General features: G+C 23.6%; 1 pseudogene; it reads left to right on the plus strand.

The window, feature by feature from the left end:
- Nucleotides 1-6,743: 6,743 nt before the first annotated feature.
- Nucleotides 6,744-20,105, plus strand: LOC135144967 (signal transducer and activator of transcription 5A-like; annotated as a pseudogene).
- The last annotated feature ends 3,853 nt before the right edge of the window (nt 20,106-23,958 follow it).

A 23,958-nucleotide genomic window follows, 5' to 3' on the forward strand; every position in this document is an offset into this window, starting at 1 on the left:
TCATTATAGTATATACTAGTAAATAATTCGTAAAGTACCATTACATGGTACCATACAACTAAAGTAAATGATATCAAGTTCGGTAAATTATTTAGTCAGCTAAACGTCATAGAGCATAATAAAGTCCATAAATGAGCTACTTTACGGATAAATCAGTACCAACTAGTTGTTCACCAACCGAGAAATAATGGCAAATAGTGTTATTAAGCATTACTCATCTTGACAGCCTTTTTAAAGACTCATTGAAATGTTGAATTCATTTTGTAACCTATCCTTAGCTTTCGTCCGCAACTATTTAGCTTTAGATAGAGTACGTAGAGTAAATTAGCCATCTCACCAATTTAAAGTTAGTTTTAATGGTTCTACCGGCCATTAGAAGGAGCAAGGGTACACAATGTTATGGCAACAGCATCATATCAGCGCTTTCTAATCCCTTATTAGATTAATCCGTTCATCTAAATATTACCATTCGAGGTTTTAATACAGACCTCATCAAATGCCTACAATAAACTATTAACCTAATCTAAATTTATTGAACATAAAATTGTTAATTTTCTCTTCTTCACTTGTAGGTGTGTAGATTTAATGTCCTCCTCTCAGATGGAACGGAATTTGCTATATTTTTCATATAAAAGCGTTATCTTTACGTGTTTTAAGTTCTGTTGTTCTCGAATGGTTCTGCAGTTTTCTTAGTTCTATTTCTACGATCTTAGAACCCTTAGTGTTCTCTTTTGGTTTCCTTATTCCTACGATCTAGTTCTACGTCCTTTACTACCCAGCTTAACGGTAGTTCCTTTTATTCGAAATTAGTGTCCCCATTATTTGTTACTTCGATCACACATATTTGCGTTATTTATCTTTATACAACTTTATAACCGGCTTGGTATAACAGGCAACGAAGCTAGTATATTAACAATAGCAGCGGCGGTTGACCCCCGCATCAGCGCACTTATCGAACAAAGCGCACCAGCATTTTGTCACAAAACAGTAGTACTGCATGCTAAGATCTAGGTACTGTGGAGCCCTCCAAAGGTGCCACTATTTACCTCTGATTTCACCGTTTACAAAGCAATTCTTTCAAAACGTGGGTCAGCCATCTCTAAAGCTTTCTTGGGTATATGTTAACAATTAGGAAGTTCAATTAAAGCACGACAGCCATATACATAGCTCGCTGAATTAGATCTTTCCTTGAAAGGGTCAAAAGATGTAGAGGATATAGATATAAATATTCAAGCCTACTTGATGTTTTAGCTTATATCCATAAAAGCAGGTCGCCATAGAGGGTTTTTAACCACATGTTTTTTTAGTCCCTACTTTTAACGTAGAACCAACTCTAGGATAAAATTTAACGGGCAAGATAACGTTTTAACCTTGAGTCACCGCAGTTCGGTAAAAATTACAGTGGTAAAGCTCATACTATTACTTTAGTGCCACTTTACGAGAGTAACATAAAAACATAAAGCAATCTCACTCAACTGAAAACTGCCGAATCATTTAACGTAGCTCTCAAGATAAAAGGTGACAGCACTACAACACACTTTCGTGGAAACTACACAACTAAAGGGTAACGAGTAAAAACCTTACTTAAATCATGACCGCATAATAGTCTAGATCGCTGTAACTTTTCCATTAACAAAGAAAATGTATTTATTTTAACCTTAATTTAATAAATTTCTATGGATAAATACCACAATTAGGGAGGGATAAGAAACAGAAACATCATTACTTAACTATTAAAAACAGAAGGAAAACTATGTAAACATCATATTTAGCAAGAGCAGCAATAGTGCAGATAAACGTGTTATAACAGAAGTTAAAAAATAGTACAAACCTTCTAATTAAATTGTTTTTCAAAAAACTTTTAAGACATTCATATGAAAGTAATATGCTAGAAAAAAATCTCAACAGAATGCAGTTGGAGAACACATAAAAATTTTAATAAACATTTGAACGAGGGAAGTGCTGTATACCAATGCCAAGGTTGAATTATCAAAAGTTCATTTGAGTGTAAATTATTTTAAAGTTGGCAGTAAGTTTTTTATTATATATAAAAACATCAGGTTTCACTCTTTTTGTAAAAAACTATAGGTGATACAATATGACATCCATGTAAAAGGTTGTGTCCCGCCGAAGGGGGGCCCACACCTTTAAAAAAGTAAGACCATGCTTGTCTTTGTATCGATTTGTAAATAAGCAGTGCGACCTCCAAAGACATTGAGCTGCGAGAATTTAACAATGAGTACAAAATTTAAAAAAAAAATTCAATTGTGGATTGCCTTTTTGAAAAATTTATCATCTATTATAAATACTAAATACATCTGACTTTTGCCTCATGCAATAGAAGTTCCAAAAAGTTTAAGCTTTTCCAAAATTAAAGTATACTTTGCGAAGTGAATTTTGCTTTAGTTTTACAATTAGCAGCACTACTGCGGAGACAGTTCGATAAAGCCATGCTAAACTTGAGCTAGAATTGTATCATTGTTTATTTTTTATTTCATTTTTGACAATATAACGTAACCTTCTAGTTCAGTAAGCAACCTGGTGCGGGCAACACCCTAAATGAATCGAGTAATTCTATTATTAACGCCAAGATTAAGTGAAGTAGCCTATTGGTAGCTAAATTGCAACAAACGATTCCTAAGGGGTCGGCTATTAAACTACGACACCGAATGAAAGATCCTCTCACATTGTACTAGTGGATCAACAAGGAATCACCAGTAGTTAATTACAAAATGACCCTTTCGGATGAAACTGTTTGTTTATTATTCCTTTATAGTTGAGTTCAAGCGTATTACTATTTTTGAGGATACATACACGCATTTCATTACCAGCTTTAAGTTATAACTAAAGCCCCTAGAGCCAAGGACAATTATTTGTTCGAGAGGGCGCACACTGAAGCACCAAAGTTGCTTAGCTAAAATACTTAGGGTTAGGTTAGGGTTAACGGTTTGGTTAAGTGAATGCAACAACAGCCAATCATTAGAGCCAAATATGTCTAGTTGAGGAAAGCAATGGTACATATTTTAAGTCCTACGTATGTTATCAATCATAGTGGTTTCACCTAAGATACAGGGAATCTAGCACCTCCCACATTTTTAGGCTACCTTTGGAAGGATCTTGGTAAAAGTTTGTTACCAGCAAGCACTGATTTTCGACAGCCATGCATCACTTTCATAAAACTATTTTATAAGGTGACACGCGTACCGTCGGGTTAAAAGACAGGAGCCAAAGAACTTTTTTTCATACCTGTTTTTTTCAAGTCCAAGTCATATTATCATTAGTTCGTAACATCGCCTAGTTATCTACTGCATCTGTGAATTCGGGTGGATTTAAAAGTTTTTGCTACCTTAGGGAATATTATTATTAGTTAGCATATGAGTTAGTATTAGGAACCCACTGAAGTTGGAATAATTTCATGAAGAAAGTAGTAAAGTAAACTAAGTTTAGATTTCTACCTTACTTAGACTTTTCCCTTTACTATTCTCTTTAACTATCTTAGAAATGGTTAAAATGAAAGAAAATAATATAATAAAATTATAGAATCGAATTGAATTGAACAACTTCTATCTATGCTGACATATAACACTTTGCCCCATTCCTGGGTCATAATGCAGTTCCGCTGCAGTGTGTTATCTTTCTCGTCATATTAATGTTGTGGCTTACGCTGGGCTACGACTTGGGAGATAAAGAGTGTTATTTACCAGTATATAATAAATATAATCGCGCGGCTCCAGTATGCTTTCTGTTTAGGTTCAGCAAGATATTAATTAAACCATTTACAACTATTTATTTGAGCCAAGTAAAATTAACGCTAAAAACCAACACTCACGTACACTCTTCATGGACGTAAGGATTCATGTTCTGTCCCCAGGTTCATTGTCGTACGAGCTGCCGAAAAGATTGGTCCTATGTTAAATAAGCGACCAGCCTCGTGTTGTTTGTTCGCCTTCACCCTACAAAGAAGATATTACTCTTTAGGAGATGAATAAAATGAAAGCAACAAAAAAAATCAAAAACTTTGTAAAAAGCGTTGGCCCCAAGCCAGTCTTAGAAAATTCTAAACTTACCGTCCTATAAAAATATTAATTAATATTTATTATTCATTATTTTATATATTATTAATATATTCATTATCAATTAAAATTTACTAGTTTAATTTTAGAAAAAAATATGTTTAAATGCTTAGGTTAAGAGTAGTTCTACAACCAAAAAGATGAAATTTCTGTCTTAGCAAGCAATGCCCAATTTAGTGTTAACTTTCTCAAACTTTTAGAAACGACGTCTTCATTAAAAAATAATCGAAAAATTTTAAATTCACTGTATATAGTTAGGCTCGTTTTCGCTGTAGCGTAGCCTAAAACGCAACTAGTTTTTATTTTTTTACTACTTATAAAACAATTAAGTCAATTCCTCTTTAAAGCTTTTAATTCCATTACTTAAAATCTCTATTAAAATACGTGAAATTAAAAAACATTAACTTTAAGAAACTAAGAAAGTTATAAAAGAAATTATATATATCTAAAATTTTAAAATTTTTGATCGGCAAATAAAATTTTTTAAAAGTTTTTAGTTGAGCGCAACAGTAATAGTATTTTTGCCATTCACCGCAATAATGGTGGTTTGCCAGTTCAGTTACTGAGGTGTATATTCCTAACGACTCGCTTTGCTACCTTTCGCAAAGTTTTCAGTTTTTCTAATAATATATTTTTTGTATAAATTAATAAGCTAGAGCTGTTATTATTACTTATTTTATAATGTAGTATAAATATAAAATATATAAATAGGTTTTTATTGTAATAGAAAAGCATCTAAATTTATCTTTGGAATATCTTTAACGATAAAAAAAGAGAGTTTTTAAGTACAATAATATTTGTAACTCTATAGACTATTGAGAAGTAAAAGCTAGTTAAATTCATAAATTTGTTGTACATTAATAACCAAGATGGCTCAGTGGGAAAGAGTACAAGATTTCCCTGAGCTTCAGAGAAAGTATCTTTTTTCTCCTATCCCCATAGAACTTCGTCACTACTTTGCCTCATGGATCGAAGAAATTTCTTGGTAAAATTGTTATAAAAATGTAAAATTTTAACAATTGTTTTTAAAAATGCGTAAAGACTGTAGTTAAGTTGATAACTTAAATCTGTTAATCTGCTTTTCCAAATATTCTAGTTATAATTACTGTACCAAAAAGTTCAAAACTTAATAGCTAATTATAGATTCTAATAACTGCGTAAAGACTATCGTTACTCTGATAATTATGATTCTTTTTTATAAATACAGTATTAAACAACTATAAATCAACTTATAAAGGTTTGGTTATATGCTTCATACGACTTTAAAAGTATAAATTAAATCTAAATTTAAACTTTTTTATAATTTAAGCGTAAGAGCATAGCTAATTTGTTCATATGCTTTTTCATAAATTTTAAAAATATATATATATATATAAAAATTAGTTTCTTTTTAAATCATAGCTCAATAATTTTTCTTTGGTACCTGATTATATTTTTGTATTTTGTTTATTTGTTTTTATTATAAATTTAACTTGTGTATGGAAGTTTACATAAATTTTTTTTTAATTATAATTTAATATATAATTGATGGGAAAAAGCTTTTATAATCGTTTTTATTATTTAGTTTTTAAGAGAAATTATTACAAGATATTTATATTAATTTAAATTATCGTTAGGAATAATTTATCACTGGAAGAAGCTAATAAAAAACGAGATTTTCTTTTTAATTGTGTTGAGCAAAAAATAAAAGAATTAAAACAATTTCCTGATGATCGTTTCCTTCTTCACTTGAGACTTCAAGAAATTCTAAAAGATTTACAAGTAAATTTTTTAAGGAAATTTTAATTTTATTAAAATAATTAGTAAATCGCTATTTTACTTTTTTTATACGTTTTCTAAATTTTTCTTTTATAGTTCTTAATTTAATTTCTTTTTAAGAAAATTATTTAATTTACTTTTTTTGCATCGCGTGCTTAAATGGTTTTGCTATTTGCAAAGCATGTTTGTTTGCTAATATTACACGTGACCATGCCAAAGCACTTGATTCTCTGCAAACCCACGTGATCTTCCGCTGTTCGTCAGGGGAGTTGCACAAATAAAAAAGAAATTCATGACAGCACGTGTATAATCCAGCCAATCCAATTTTTTCTTTAAGCAAACTAACCACTTATAACGTTTCACTATATTGTTTATTTGTATTTTTTAGGTAAAATACGGCAAAAATGCTCTTCTATTGGCCCAAAATATTGCTTCTTGCTTAGGCGTTTATTTATCTACTTTATTACATATTTTTATATACTTAATTATATATTTTTTATATTTTCGTATACTTATTTAAAGAATTTTTGATATTTTCAGATATTTATTAATATATTTTATTTTTAAAAACTTATATATATATATATATATTTTTTATAATATAAATTTACTTATTGATAACATAAAAGAATATGAGAAAACTTTTTTGAATGAGAAAAGCAAGTCTACTTTTTTTGGAGATCATAATTTTTATCAAGAGCTACGCGACTTGCGTAAGAGCGTATTGGTATTTCTTTTTTTTTGAAGGTTTTCTGTTTTTATTTATAAAAATATTGTCGTGAATAAAAATAATAAAAATTTTGCCCATAAAAAAGTTTTTCCAATGTTTTTCGGTGATTATTTGAACGTGGTTTTATTCTAGCACGTGTGACAAGGCTTATAAAAGGCATGTGGTTTTCATAGTTAACTCAAATGAATTGGTGTAAACGTTTATTGATAATCAAAAACAACCAATTAAAACCCTCCTTTCTCGGAAAAAAAACAGAGGACTAATCACTGTATGCTGGATAATCTCCCTAGCAAAGCGGGATCAACTTATTGATACGCTAATTTTACTTAATACAATTGATTGGTCATCTTTTTGCAGGGTTATTAAATAAGGAAAATTTTAAATTTTTTTTAATATATAAATACAGAAAAACACCGTTAATATTTTTTTTCAGTAAAATTTTTTCCAAACTATTTTTTTTAGGATTCTGAAAACTTTTTTTCTGAAGCAGAAAAGTTTCAAGAATATCACACTATACACTATCAAGAATTAGTAGATTATTATTATTATTATTATTATTATTATTATTATTATTATTATTATTATTATTATTATTATTATTATTATTATTATTATTATTATTATTATTATTATTATTATTAGATTCGACTTCAGAGCTTTATAAATACAAAAACTCAAGAAAAACTTCTTGAAGTTAAAAAAAGCGAACAAAAAATAAAAATAATATTAACTAAAAGTTAACATTATAAAAAAAAAATTTTATTACTATATTATATAAATATTTATATATCATATATATCTGTTTGTTATTATTTTAAATATTTATTATTATAATCATTTTTCTAATACTGTTTGTTATTTTTATTTATTATAATTTTTCTATTTATTATTATTTTATAAAAAATGTGTGAAATAATAACTTTTTGTAAAAGTATATAAAATTATTATTAAAGTAAATTCAAAAATTTACTTAATATATAATAATTATTTATGTATTTTTATTTATTTTATTATAATATTATTATATAATTATTATGTATTTATGATAATATTTTTTAAATTTTTTTATAATAAAATTTTATTATAATAGTTATTATTAATATATATCATTATTTTTATATTTATTTATTATTATAAATTAATTATTATTTATTTAATTATTATAAAAATTTTTAGAAATATTTATATAATATTATTTTTTAATATATTTATTTTTATAATTATTATTATAATTCTTTTAAATATTATATTGTTATTTTTATTTATAATTATAATTTATATTAATTATTTACTATTATTAATATATATATATATTATTTATTATATATTTGCAAGATTTATTATTATTATAATTATTTTTAAATTTTTTTAAAATTATTAAGTTTATTTTATAATTTTTATATCTCCTTTTTTACTTATCATTATTATAACTAATATTCTATTTTCTAACTCTTTTTTATTTATTATTATCCCTCGTTTATTTTTTATTAGTGTTAATTAAATTTTTTTTTTTTAGTCAATATAGAAATTCAGTCCAAACTTACTGCTCTCTACAATTCATTAAACTCCAATATAAGCCAAATAGCAGAACTTCAAAGAATTATTTTATTCGGTAAAAAAATTAATTCTTCATATCAGCCAATCGTTGATAGACACGTGACTATGGTTCACGTGTTGTTGCCAATTTTAACAGATTTATAATTTATAATATCCAGAGAAGCTTGCCGATTGGCATAGGCAACAGCGAATAGAAGGAGCAAACGATAATGTTTTACTATTATTATTTTTATTATTTATTATTTATATTTCTTATTATTATCTATTAAAAAAACTTTTTCTTCTACAATTATTATAAAACAATGCTAATAATCAAAATATTTACACTTTTATAGATTTTTTTCTAAAATAAAAACTTTTTATTAACTTTATTTAAACTTTATAATAATAATAAAAATTTTAACAAACTTTTTTGCAAGTTTTTATTATTATCTTTATAATCATAGATTTCTATTGTTATATATTATTATTTACTTATAAATATTATTATTGAAAAAACTTTATATATTATTATTTACTACTAAATTTTCTATTACCGATATGGAAGAAATTTTACTAATTACCATTTATTTTCGTTACAAAATTTTTTTAATTCACCTTTATTACAAAACTTCTCCTAATAATACTAATACTTACATATTGACTTAATAACTTTTTACTTTTTGCTAATACATAATTTTTTTTTTATAGTTTATGTATTGTATTATTATTTTTAATAACTTTTTATAATAATATATATTTCTTTTAAACATTTTATATTATAATTAACTCTTTTTATTCTTCCTTTATTTAAAATAATGATTTTCTTTTTTTTTTTATTTTTTATTAATAAAAATATTAAAAAGAATGAAAATTTACCAACATATTCCAGTCCACTTTATTAATAATGAATTGAAAGAAAGTTTATATAAAAATTCATAATATTTATATGTAAAGTTATAAAATATAATAAACGGAAATATCCAACAATATAATGAATTACTTTTTTAATGCCGTTCAATAAAAAATAAAAAAGTTTTATAAAAATATTAAGTAAAATGTCAGAAATATAATAACTAATAAAAGTAAATCACATACGAAATTTTTATGCCGGCCAAAAAGTTCGTTAAATACAACAATTATGATAAAAACATGCCAATTTCTTATCATTGAAACCACGTGCGTAATTTGGCAAAATAATATTTTGATGCAGTAAAATTATCTGCTTTGGCAGGGCAGTTTTAAAAAGTTAATACCTACCAAATTGGATAGCATCCATGAACTGAGTAACCTCGCTGGGATGCGTGGGGGTTACAAGATGCTCTCGTACCTCCCACCCCCCGGGCTATGCCCTCCTCCAGGTGTTCTATAGTCGTGCTCGTGCAAACTCGTGCTCGTACAGCCTTGACCAACCTCCGCATAGCCCTCGCCTTTAACGGCCATTTTTCACATATATTTTATAAAACTTTTTGGCTGGAAAGTGCTACACTTATTTATAATTAAGCTAGTATTATTATTATTATTAAAAGAATTACGAGCTGCTCAACCAAATTCAAAGCTGGTGTGAAACTATAGCAGAACTTCTCTGGCAGATACGATGTCTGGTAATTAATTATTAGTTTATAGTACCCAAATATTATTTAATATTTCTGTAGACTCGTAAAGTATTGAACCTTTTAACATGTCATTCAGTAACTACTTCACCTGGTAATAATAATAATAATAATAATAATTAATTAATTAATTAATTAATTAATAGCGCGGCAGCGAGAACTTTTTTCCTCATTACTGTCAAAAGCCACTGCTTTGCTCTCCACGCTCGTTCGCGGGTAAGCCCCAAGTGCTCGACATTTTCTTTATTTGCCACGTGAGAGCTCTGGCGGTCAGCAAACTAAATACAACAGTTTCCTTTATTACATGTGACTTCCACGTGCTCCGTTATACTTATGCACGTGTTACCACGTGTTGGTCTCCCATGTACACTTCTCATTGGATCTCTCTTTTACTTCCTACGTGTTCAGAACATTTATAGTTGAGCATCAACCCCCTCAAGTGCTGAAAACTCAAGTCAAGTTTAATGCTTCTGTTCGACTTCTCGTTGGTATTGGCTTTCATTATCGTTATTATTGATTTTATTATTATTAATATAATTATTATGTACTACTTTAAATAATGTATCAATAAACTTTTCAGGAGCTAAACTCAGCGTTCATATGAACCCTCCTGAAGTTACTGTTACCCTCATTGCGTACTTATTTTATTATTATTATTATTATTATTATTATTATTATTATTATTATTATTATTATTATTATTATTATTATTATTATTATTATTATTATTATTATTATTATTATTATTATTATTATTATTATTATTATTATTATTTAATAGAGAAAAAGATATCCCCAAATTAGCAGTAGATTCTTCTCTGCTAACAAGTACTTCCTGCGCTGAACTTTTAAACGGAAAGTTATCATTATTATCATTATTATTATCATTATTATTATCACTATTACCATTATAAGCAAACTTATGGAATATTCGCCAAACTGTTGTACCACCGTCGCTAATTTTCAAAATTTACTTTTGAAAAAAATAAAGAGGAAAAATACAAGTGCTGAAGTAGTGCATATTATTATTATTTATAAGTAATTCCTTTAATATAATGCAACAAATATAATAAAGAAAATATATATAAATTTTTGAATTGAAATGTTAAAAAAAAACTTCACAATAACAAAATTTATTTCTATCTATTAATAAATTATTATTATAATAATTTAATACTTTTTTATAATATATTTTAGCTTTTACTATTTTATTATAATTATAATTATTTTTATTTTATTATTACTATTACTTTTAAAGGCAGTTACTGAGAAAAAGTTTGCTCTTCTTTTCCACACGCAGTTTGTTATTGGAGACGACCTAATGTTTGATATCGCCACTTTGTCACTTCCCATCGTGGTGATTGTCCACGTGGTCCAGGTCTGCAGCGGCGAGGCCACGATCCTCTGGGATAATTTCTTTTCTCAGCCGGTTTTAGATTATTACTATTATATTATTATTTTAGAAAAAAATGAAATTTTTGAAAGAATATAATAATTGCATTATAAAACTTTTCAATTTTTAAATCTATAAAATTTTTTTTAATGTTGCTGAGCTCCGATAATCCTTCGCTATTCTGCTTTATCCCCCAATTAGAAAATATAATTAAAAAAGGCTAGCCAATCACTTTTTAATTTTCTTATCCCGAGGGTTTTTTCTATAAAACCCTCACTAGAGCTCTAGGAAAAAAATTATGGATATCAGAATTTATATTTTTAAAGACTTTATGTATAAACTTTTTACAACATTATTATTATCATTATTTTATTATTATTTTATTATTATTATCCCAAAAAAAAGGAAGAAAGTATGCTTTAGTCTGACAAAAAAAAATTAACAAAAACAGTTTTATAAAAATTGACTCTAAATTTAAGCGAGCGAACAAGCATAGTTAAAAATTTTAACCACAACTCTATTTTACAATAATTATTATAAAAAAAAGTATAAAAAAATTAGTAAAAGTTAAGAACTACGCTATTTTGCTGTAATTTACTTTAAAAAAATTAAAACCAAAAAAATATGACAAAGCTGCAAAACATCTCAGTTACCACGCTTTCTTTACGTATAAAAAGTATAAAAATATTTCAAGTGTTCAACGCTATGCTACTTCTCATCCTTTTTTTTAAAAAAATAAATTGTAAAGAATATAGTAAAGATGCCCAACACTACTTTAATTATTATTCCTAAAATAAGAAATTTTAAAAATACTGTTAAGGTGCTAAAACGCTACGTTGTTATATATATTATATATTTTAGAAAAATATATATTTATTGTAAAGGTGCTAATAAGAAGCCTTTTTTTAAAAAAAAAAATAACTATCGTAAAGATGCTAAACATTACTTCGTTAACATTATTTTTTTAAAAAAGTTAAAAAATATATATTTAAAGCACAGAAACGCTGATATATTTAAAAAAATAAGTTATTGTATAGAGGCTAAAAATAAAGCTATTTTACATTTTTCTTTTTTGAAAAAAAATAAAAGGATTGCGACTTTTGCAGAATTCTCTAAAGTGCGGTAAGTGCACCTTAAAAAAAACAGTAAAGCAGGCATAATTAAAAGTAAAATTATACTTTAGTCTCATATGAAACTCTTTTTAAAAATTAAAAGGATTAAATAACTAGTCAAATTAATAAAATTTATTTTGGCTAAAAATATAATACGTTTAATAAAAATGGCCATTGATGTCCACTTTTTAAAATGATATTTAAATTAAAAATTTATTATTTCATGTATATTAAATTTCTTGGATAATAAATTATTTATTAATTATATTTTCTTAAAGACAATGAAAATTAATAGTTTAAAATTTTTTTTTTCTCAATAACCTCTTTATAGCAACTATACTCTACTTTTTAGTTTAATGCCTTAATAAATTCCACAGCGTATCAACTTTTGCGCGTTATAATTGGATGGAAAAGCAAAACTTATAAACAATTTAAAGTAAAACTACAAAAAGTATATGACCAGCAGCTTGAGAAAAGTAGAAAGTTCATAAAAATATATTATTTGTGTAATACAATAAAATTATATATAAATATATAAAAAAATATTAACTTTATGTTATTGAATTTAAAATTTAGAGTAATATTTATAGTAAAAAATAGAAAACTGTATAAAAAAATAAACTTCGATTGACTATATAAAAATAATCTTTTTCATCCACATCTTTAATTTATGTTAATGCCCTTTTAAAAACTTTTTTAAAAGTTTACGTGGTTTTACAAAAAGCACAGCACTTTAAAATCTATACGTGCTTTATACAAAGATATAGAAGCTAAAAGACTTACGCAGATTTAATTAACCCAGTATTGTTCTATTCGTTTACTAGATAATTTTTATTTTCACTAAAGAAAATTACTTGAGCCATTTGGAAAATACGGTTTTTTAATGAATAATTATATAATAATTTCATGTATGAAAATACTCACTTAGTATAGGAAATGCTAGAATTTTTAGCTATTTGTATGCGTGCAGCTTTTTCTAGCGCAAAACTAACGCAGGACAATGATACAACTACTAAAAGAATAAAAAATATTATGTTAACTACCAATGAAAATTAATAATGAAAAAAATAAGTTTTACATATATTATTTCTTATTTCTACTACTTTGGTATATATATATACATACTATTTATTGGTAATGATTAATTTATTATATTATCAAAATAATAGTAATAAAATTAACAAGTTTCTGATAAAATGACTGTAAATTCAATTCACCAGCTTTTAGTATATATATAATTATTTATTTCTTATACCTTTATGTATAAACTTTTTTTTTTCAAAAAATATATTCTCTTCTTTTACTTTTTATTAGAAAAAACAATGTTTTATAGTTCTTTTTTGCTGATGTTCATTATTACACCAAGGGCAGGAAGCCTTACGCTGTACCAGACTCAGTCACGTGGTCGCAGCTGTCCGCTGGTTACCAGAATAATAATTTTTATTAGTGTATTTTGACGCATTTTAGCGCTCAGCGCCCATTTTAAAAGACAAACGGGTTCAGAATTGTCCGATTCTAATCTTCAGTTTTTGTTTATGAAAATTTCAGGTAAAAAGTTAAGACAATATTAATAATAATAATAATAAAAAATAGTAATAATAAATAATATTAGCAATAGTAATAATGTAATAAATAATAATGATAATAATAACTATATTTAGGCGTTGGAGGTACTCCCGCGTGCGTGAGTTACCAAATGTTCCATAAAACTTTTCTTCCTGGCCGAAAGTTTACCTTCTGGGATTGGTCCTCTATTAAATTTTTTTTATCATTATAATAATTATTGTTATTTGATATATTTTTTACTTATTATAAAATTGCTTTTTTATTAATATTATTGCATGCATTTCATATTTGTAATATTTTCTTTATAATTTTTTATTTATTGTGTATAATATTTTTACTTTTTATTATTCTTTAGTGTATAAACATATTTGTACTTATTGTTATTATTAATTGTATATATATTTATTTATTTTTTTTACTACCCTATTATATATTTTTAATTATTATTATATAAAATGCTTTTGTTATTCTTCTCAACTATATATATTTTTGTTATTATATAACAAATTTTTACGCATTATTATTTATAACTACAAAAATTACCTTTTTTATAAATTTTTATTTACTTTTTATATTAATATTTTTCCTAATTTTTTATTCAAAAAATACTTAACAAAACCTTAACTATTTATAGTATTCTATAATTTTATTTTTAATATATAAAAAAATTTACTTATTATTATTTAAAATAATATTTATTATTACTGTTCACCATATTTATATGTTATTTATTCTTTTATTTAAAAATATTTTTACTTATTATCATTAAATTGTATAAAATATTTTTATTATTATTTTATTTTTTATTTTCAATAAAATATTTTTACTTACTATTATTTAACTTTTTTATATAATATTTATTAGTCCTTTACTGTTTATAATATTAACTAGTTATATATTCTTCATTTATATAAATATTACTTATGAATATTTAAAATGGTTTTCATAAAATAAATTATTTCTTTACTGTTTGCAATATTTATATATTATCCATTTTTTTATTATATAAAATTTTTACTTATTATTATCTGATATATTTTTACCTATCAATATTATATATTAGATATTTTTTACTTATTATTATTTAAAACTGTATATAATATTTTATTTTTTATTATTAGATAATAAATTTTAATTATATATCAAATATATTTACTTACAAAATAAACCTTTTTGATATTTATTGTATTTATACATTTTTACTTCTTACTATTTTCTACAGAAAAAAACTTTTTATTGTTATTATTGTTTCTTATACTAAAAATATTTAACTTATATGGATTTTATCTATTATAAATTTTACTTATTATTATTTAAAAAGTTTTTATTATATAATTTTTTTTTACTTGTAATTATTATTAACTCCTTTATTATTGATTTTTTTATTATTTTACTTGTTATTCATTTATTTTTTAATGAAACTTTATTATTATATCCTTTTTATTATTTATTTATTTTCATTTTACTTAAGACTATTTAAATATTATTTCCTTTTTATTATATTTTTTATATTTTATTTGTTATTATTACTTAATTTATTTTCTATTATTTTATTATTTACTATAAAACTTTTATTATAGTCGCGTTTAAAATTTATTTTTATTAGTATTTTATTATTATTATTTACTTTTTATTATTTTTATATATATACTTTTACTTATTACTATATCCATATATATATAAACTTTTTATCGTATTAAATATTTACTTTCTACTATATTATTATTTTTTTTACTTATTTATTTTTCTTATAATACTTTTTTTTTATAGTTCTTTTTAATAATATACTAATTATTTACTAATAACTTCAAGTTTTTTTTTACTTACAATTATTTTATATTTTTTTATATTTATAATATAAAAAGTTTTTCAATTTTATGATATAAAGTTTTCTTATTTCCACTTTTTATAATAAACTTCTTTTTATAAAAAAATTTTTTTATATACAAACTTTAATAATAAATCTTTTAAAGCTTTTTACATTTATTATTAAAAAGTTTTTCATTTTTATTAATAATTTTTTTACTTATTACTATTTACAAAAACTTTAGAAGCTTTTAATATTCATAATATAAAAAGTTTTTTCATTTTTACTTTTGCCAAAAAAATTTTTTAAGTAGATTTTTTACTTTTTGTTTTTATATATATAAAAACTTTTTTATTTATTATTCAAAAATTCAAACTTTTACTTTTATATATAAATTTATACATAAAAAAGTTTTTAATTTATAGAGACTTTTTTAAAACTTTTTAATCTTTATATATAAAAACAAACACTTTTTTATTATTTTTATATATTTCTATTTTTTATATTATTACTGTTAAAACTTTTTATATACTTTCAAAAGTTTTTTTTTAACATTTATATATTACTATTAAAACTTTTGTACTTTCATTATTATTTTTATATAAATTAAAAAAAAAACTATTTTTATGCACGTTATAGTTTTTATCTATAAATTTATTATGTAAAGTTTATTGTATTTGTATACTTATTTCTATTTGTTTAATATTATTATTATAATAAAACTTTTTATATACATAAAAAGTTTTTTTTTAACATTTTTTTTATCTTTTTATAGTTTTTTATAAAATATTTACAATAAATATTTTTTAAAAACTTTTTTATAAATTTTTATAATATTCTTTACAGTAAATAAAAAGTTTTAATATGAAAAGGTTTTATGCTGTAGAGGATTTAATAGCAAAACACGTGAAGGACTACTGGAAAGACGGCTTGATCGTTGGCTTTATAGGAAAAGTTAATATTGTTATTATTACCGTTATTATTATTATATTATATTATATTATATTATTATTATTATTATTATTATAATGAAGGAAATGGCACAGCAGTGTTTATTTGATAATGGTGTCGGCGAAGGTTTATTATTATTATTATTATTATTATTATTATTATTATTATTATTATTATTATTATTATTATTATTAGTATTAGTATTATTATTATTATTATTATTATTATTATTTATTATTATTATTATTAGGAACTTTTTTACTTCGGTTTAGTGATTCTGAACTTGCTGGAATCACCGTTGCTTGGATGCAAATTGATGATGGAGGTTAAATAATAATAATAATAATAATTTTTATAAATTTAATTATAAAATTTTTTTTAACTACTTTTATGTTATAAATTTCATTATAATTATAGATTTAAATTTTTTCAAACTTTATTATTTTTTTAATGATTATAACTTTTCTGGATATCATAAATTTTTTATTAGTTTTCTTTTTTTAAAACTTTTTAATAGTTTTTTCTCTGATAAACTTTTTTTAATTCTCTTTTATTATTTTTTTTATAAACTTTTTTATTTAACTTTTTCTGTACATCTTAAACTTTATTAGTTTTATAACTTTTTCAAGCATTTTATGTACAAAATATAAACTTTTTATATATTTTTTATATTTTTAAAAACATTTTTTTTATTATGTTTTATTACTTTCTTAAGCATTTTTATAAAAAGGATAAACTTTTTTCATACATTTTATATTTTTTAAAGGTCTTTTGTTATTTTTTGTTCCCTTTTTTAAGAAATTAATAGGATTAATAGGACTTTTATAACTTTTCTTTAGCATTTTTATATAAAATATACACTTTTATATATTTTATAAAACTTTTTTATTTTCTTTAGAATTTCATTTAAATAATAAACTCTTTAATAACTTTTTATATATATAAAATACTTTTTTAATTACCTTTTTTCATTTTTTTATTAAAACATTTACAAGAAAAATATATATTTTTGATTCTTTATACTTTTCATAATAAATGTTATTTATTATAAATCTTGTTTATAACACTTTTTCTATTATTAGTAAACTTTTAATAACTTTTTAAAAAAAACTGACAATTTCTTAAACACTTTTTATAATAATACTAAACTTTTTATTCACTTTTTTATATACCAAATGCCAAGTTTTTATAAACATTTCTATATCCATATTGATAGGAAACTTGGACGTCTGGCACCTCCAGCCGTGGTTTGCTAAAGACTTTCATATCCGCTCCTTAGGAGATCGCATCAACGACTTGAAGCAGTTTATAATGATTATCATATTAATCATTATTATTATAATCAAAAAATAATAAAATACTTTTAAAAAGTTATAAAAAATAGAAGAAAATATTTATAACGTGATAAATAAGTAAACAGTAGAAGTTTTTATTATTAAAAATATAATAATAAAGTCTTATTATATTATTAAGATAATAAAAATAATAAAACCTAATAAAGTTTATTATAAAAGAGATATGAAGTAATAAATATATTTTATTGTACATGAAAACCTATAATAGTGATTAAAAAAGCTAATAAAAAAGTTTAATATGAAAAATATAATGCCTATAATAAATAATAAAAAAGATGTGGATATATTAAAATTTCATAAATATAATGAAAAAAAAAGTTGAAAACGTTTAAAATAGTGAAAAAAAAATTTAAGAAAAACAATAAAAAGTTGTGAATATTTTAAAAATCTACAGAAAATATAATGAAAAAAGTTGATACATTTAAAATAGCGAATAAAAAAAACGTTGTGGATATATTAAAATTTTACAAAAAATAGAATGAAAAAGTCTACTATTTATTATGAAAATTACTTGTTGTTCTTTCTATAATTATTATCATTTCATTGCTCAGACTCCGCTTTCTGTACCCCAACCACCCGAAAGATCTGGTGTTTCTTAAATATTACTCGGAAGACTTCGCCTCCTCATTGGCCCATTCCGACGGCTACGTCCGCACGTCAATGGCAACTGTTATACAGTTAGTATTATTATTATTGTTGTTATTGTCATTGTTATTATTATTATTATTATTATTATTAAATTTTCTTCTCTTCATTAGAATTCCTTCGCTATTATCCAATTCTGAATCTTCATTGGACTTTGAATTTGATTTTTATAACGAACTGGTTTATTTTTTCTATTTTCATTATTAATTCTTATGATTTTTTTTAATAATTAATAAATTTTAATATTTTTTATATTTCTTTTTTCTATAAACAAAATTAATAATAAATAAATAAATAAATAAAAATACTAAAATTTATTATTTATTTTTTTATATTAATTAAAAAAATTTATATTGTTTTCTAATAATTTTAATTTTTTAATATTTTTTATTCGCAAAAGTTTTATTATTTCTATTAACTTTTCTTATAAAATATTCAATTCTTTTTAAATTTTTATATTATTTTTAATAAATTTACTTTTTATTATTATAATAATGAAGATATTAAGTTTTATTATAAATTATATTATCATTATTGCTTTAAAAAAAAATCATTTACATTTAAAAATTTACTTATTATTTTTTATTAAAATAAATTGTTTTTAAACTTTTGTCAAAAATTGTTATAATTATCGATTAATAATAATTCTTCTGAATCTAAATTTACTTCTTATTATTGTTATAATATTAATTATTTTTTATTTAATATTTACTTTATTATTATTTTTATTATTAATTATTATTATATTTCCTCTACTATTATTACTAAGCAATTAATGTTCTACAAAAAATTATTTCTATATAGAAATTCACTTTTTATAATTGTCATAATATTTATCTTCATTATTTTTTTTAATTATTTATTATTATTACAATTTTTTATTACTTTTATAATTAGTTATTATTAATTTATAAAGAAATAAAAATTTTTACTATAAAAGATTTACTTATTATGATCTTTTTATTTATTATTTACTTTTTACATATAAATATACTTATTATTGTTATTATTATTTTTATTTAGTATTCATTATAATAATATTATTTTTTTAACTTATTATTATTATTACCATTAATTATAGATTCTGTGTGTAGATTTTTACTTGTTATTAATAAAACTTTATTATATATTACAAATTTTTATAAAAGTATCTATTATTACAAAATCTTTCTAAAACTTTTGTATTAACTTATTATTATTGTAAACTGAAGAAATATATTTTATATTATTTTAAAGTCTTTATTTTCATTAATTATAAAACTTTTCCAAAACTTTTTATATATTTTAATATAAATATGAATATACAGATAATAACTTTACTTATTATTATAGTTATAATATCAATAATTTTTTCTATTACATTTTAATTTATTATTATTTATATATTTTTTTTTTACTTTTTTAAATAATAATAATAAATATATAGAATTGCAATATTATCAAAAATTATAAAAAATAAATACAATTATATTATTATTATTATTATTATTATTATTATTATTATTATTATTGTTACTATTTAGAAACAACAATTGGAGCTCTGAAAAAACTTTTGTTGTAGAAAAAATAAAAAAAAATTCTCTTTCGCCTATTACTATTTTTTTTGTTAGTCTAAAAATTTACTTGTTATTATTAACTTTTCTATTACTATTAATATTTTTTATTTCTTATAATAATTTAATATTTACTTTTTATAAAACTATAAAACTTTTTAAAATATTCTTTAGAATCTAAATTATTTAGTTTGTTTTTTATATAAAGCTATTCAATTCTTATTTATAAAAATTTCAAATAATTATTATTATTTAGTCCAAAAAAACGTTAAAATTAAAAAATTTATAATCTTTCGAAAAGAACTGGAACTTATAAAGTTTTAATCTTGGGAAAAGTAAGAAATATATATAAAAATAATCGTTGAAAGAATTTCGAATAAATGATTTTAATCAACAAAATATAAAAAAAAAATTTTTAAAAGTTATTTTATAAGTTTTGGAAAAAAAATTAATTTTATAAAAAAATTATAAACTAATATATTTCCATTATAGATTTTGCACAATTAACTTTAAAGAAAATGGAAAAAATTTAATTTCTCAAAAAAAATAATTTTAAAGGATATTGTATAAATAAATCGAACTATTAAACAAGAAGCAAACAATATAAAACTTAGAAATATATAAACCGTTCAAGAATATTTTAAAAAGAAAATTAATTTTTAAAAAAAAAAGGGAAAAATAAAAGCTAAAAAAAATTTCATAGATAATTTTAAGTCTCAGATAAAAAGTATTAATATAAATATAATAAAAATAATAAACATTTAGAGAAAAAAGGAAAATTACCTTAAGAATAATTTAAGATGTATAAAGATTTCTAATTCACCGTATATACTTAAAAAAAATTAATTATATAGAAATAATTATAGTAGAAGCAGTACAACAGCAATCATACCAAATTAATATCTAAAGTCAGAGCCAAACTCTACTACGAATTCCTCATCAAAAGATTTACAAAGTCCGATTATGATAAAAATTTTCAATGTTAAAAGTTTTTTAGTAATAATGTAGCAGCAAAATATATTCACCTTTCATAGTGTTCATCTTGACATTAACCTTTAATTTACAAACTAACCTAAAAATTTCTTTGTAAAAGGAAAATGTTTAAAATAATTGTTTAGGATTAATAACGGTATTATTTAAATATATAAATAGAAAACAAGTTTGTATGAATTTATTACACTATTCGAAAAACAATTTACTTTACTAGGTGGAGTATTATTTTTTATTTTCCGATTTTTTACAAAATAAACGCCTTCATTATAAAAAAAAAATTATTACTACGACTTGAACAGTTCTAAACCTTAGCCAAATAAAATTTACACAATTTAAATTCAGGCTTAATAAATTGTCAGTTTAAAATTGTATTTTTGAATTCTCTTGCTAAATTTACTTTCAATCCAATAAAACTTAAACTTTTATAATTGTACGTATCTTTTAGTTTGCAAAGTCCGAGGGAAATTAACGTGTTGCGAAATAAAATTATTGTTTTTGCCTACAGTGATAACTCTTAACTTTTTGAAGATTTAAGAAATTTACAGCAGCTTAAAAATTTTGGGCGGATTTTTTTTTCCAACTTCAGTACTGGTTTACTACAGATGTAATTTATAATCAACTGCTGCTTAAACTACTCTCACTCTACTAAATAAGGGTGCGGAAGTTTCGACTTTCTTAGCAAAACATAACGCCATCAACTAGAACGAACGCGCTTTATACCGGTAAGGACGTATACGGATTGGGTGCATGCATATATATATTGTAAACACTCGCAAGCAGTACTATTTAAATGCTGCACGTAATACGCAAGAAGCTAGATCGCAAGTTTAAATACACTTTTTTACTTCAGCAGGATCAAGAACACGCCTCCTTATTAAACTGTACTGCTATCTCAAACAATGGTCAATAATATTATAAAGCCTTTGCCCAACTACTGAGTTCAAGCCCGCACTTACGACCCAGGAAAGGTGCGATAAAGTTTTGACATCACTCATAGCTATTTACAAGGAAGGGATCTAGAACTTAACAAATCTCACCAATGCTCTGCTTAAAAGCACAAGGCCTGTTTAAATATCTATTCTAATAGATAACTTCTACAGGCAAGCGTTACTATATCAGAGGTTAAGGTGAAAAGTAGTTAGCCCTTCGTGTTTTTCTTTTTACTTTACTAGCCAATACTACAAAAGTTAGTTAATAAGGATGCTATAGCAAACACCCACACTAAAGAAAAATAAAAGATGCAGGTAGCGCGCGGATTGCTTGGGGCCTTATATTCTAAATATAAGACCCACAGGGATAGTAGTATAGTGTTTTTTTTCATGAGAGAGCGATATGGTCATAAAAGCTCATATCTCTTATACATGGTTAGCGTAGCTTAATTCTACTAAGCTCCTCCTAATGAGAAAAAAAATATGCTATTTACTAGAAAGCTAATTAAACCTAGAAGGGAATTGCACATATGCTTGTATGCACTAGGCAATAAACTACTGAAAAGAATACCAGTACCCAGCGATTGAGTGACTCATTGGACAAAAAATTACTTTTACACCAGCATGAATTAAAACTACAAACAGATCAACTAGTCTAAGAGTATCAAACACACTAATGAATTATGAACTAGCTAAAAGAGTTATTAGGGAGCTGCCGCAAAGATATAGGAGATAATAGTTAAGAACACCATTTAATAGGATTGATTACCCAACCGGCGGCACGAACTATCTAACAGAGAAGAAGCATTAGTCAAAGCCAGAAAGCTACCGTTAGCATTAAAGCAATGTACCAAACCATATCACAAATTGAACAGGCTACTAAGATTTATATCCATAGAGCTCAGAAACAGTTTAAAGCTAATCTGAAACCTTCTAGAATAGAAGCGAATAGTGTCATTTTATAGCAATCTTAACAGTAACCCCCCTTTAGTAAACATAAGAAGTCTTTTCAAAATACGGAAGGATACTAAAAGAGCTCTGCAATATAACAAATATATCTAATAATAATGCTATAATTTCCATAAAACTCCCTAGAAGTCGATATTTTCTAGGAACAATTATTGTTAGCTTTACTACTAGCCAGAACAGAGAGTATACTCCCAATCCACCAATGATGCTATCTCAACCAAAGTTTGACTCAAGCATTACGTCAGCACAAAGTTCACTGGACTCTACACAGATAGTTAGGAGAATACTACATGCAAGCAGATTACAAGAATTCAAAATAAAACTTGCCCGAGAAAATTCTATATTAAAATTTGCTACTACGGAAGCCAGACAATAGAGCATATAGCGCCGCTCCCACTTCTAGGAGCCAGAGGAGTACAGCTAGCTAGGTTTGAACTAGCTTATCCGATTAGGATAATTTAGCACTTTAACTACTTTTAAAATAATTAAATAAATAAATATATATACAGAGAACAATTCTGCTCTAAGTATGAAGTAAAACCATTCTTTTATCGAGCTTAACCTTCGTCGACTCGATAAGATAACCCGGTCCTTCAGTTTTGCTACTCTAACAGTAAACTTTCCATATACTTCTTTAGACAACCTCCGATGGAATAAGCTCGCATCTTTACACACCTAACTTTAAAAGACTGCTCGAAGCGTTTTTCAAATAAATAGAAACTACGAGTTTTTATCCATGCTGAATGCAATCTATGATTGCTGCATGGGAAAAGAAATTTCTTTTCTTGCTCTTTTTCCCGAGTTCATTGGATTGGTCTTGAATTTTCTCGGTACGAAAGTACTACTGAACTGCCTCCATTGTTTTAATAGTAAGTTTACTACTGACGAATCCAGCATAAAAGTTTGTTAGTTCTTATATAAATTAACTATACCTTACAAGTACTAAGTTTACCCTTAGTAGAAATAAAGTTATAA

The sequence above is a fragment of the Zophobas morio genome, unplaced genomic scaffold, assembly GCF_036711695.1.
Source record: "Zophobas morio isolate AGI-343-1 ecotype UQ-CSIRO unplaced genomic scaffold, CSIRO_AGI_Zmor_V1 ptg000114l, whole genome shotgun sequence".
In the NCBI taxonomy this organism is placed as follows: Eukaryota; Metazoa; Arthropoda; class Insecta; order Coleoptera; family Tenebrionidae; genus Zophobas; species Zophobas morio.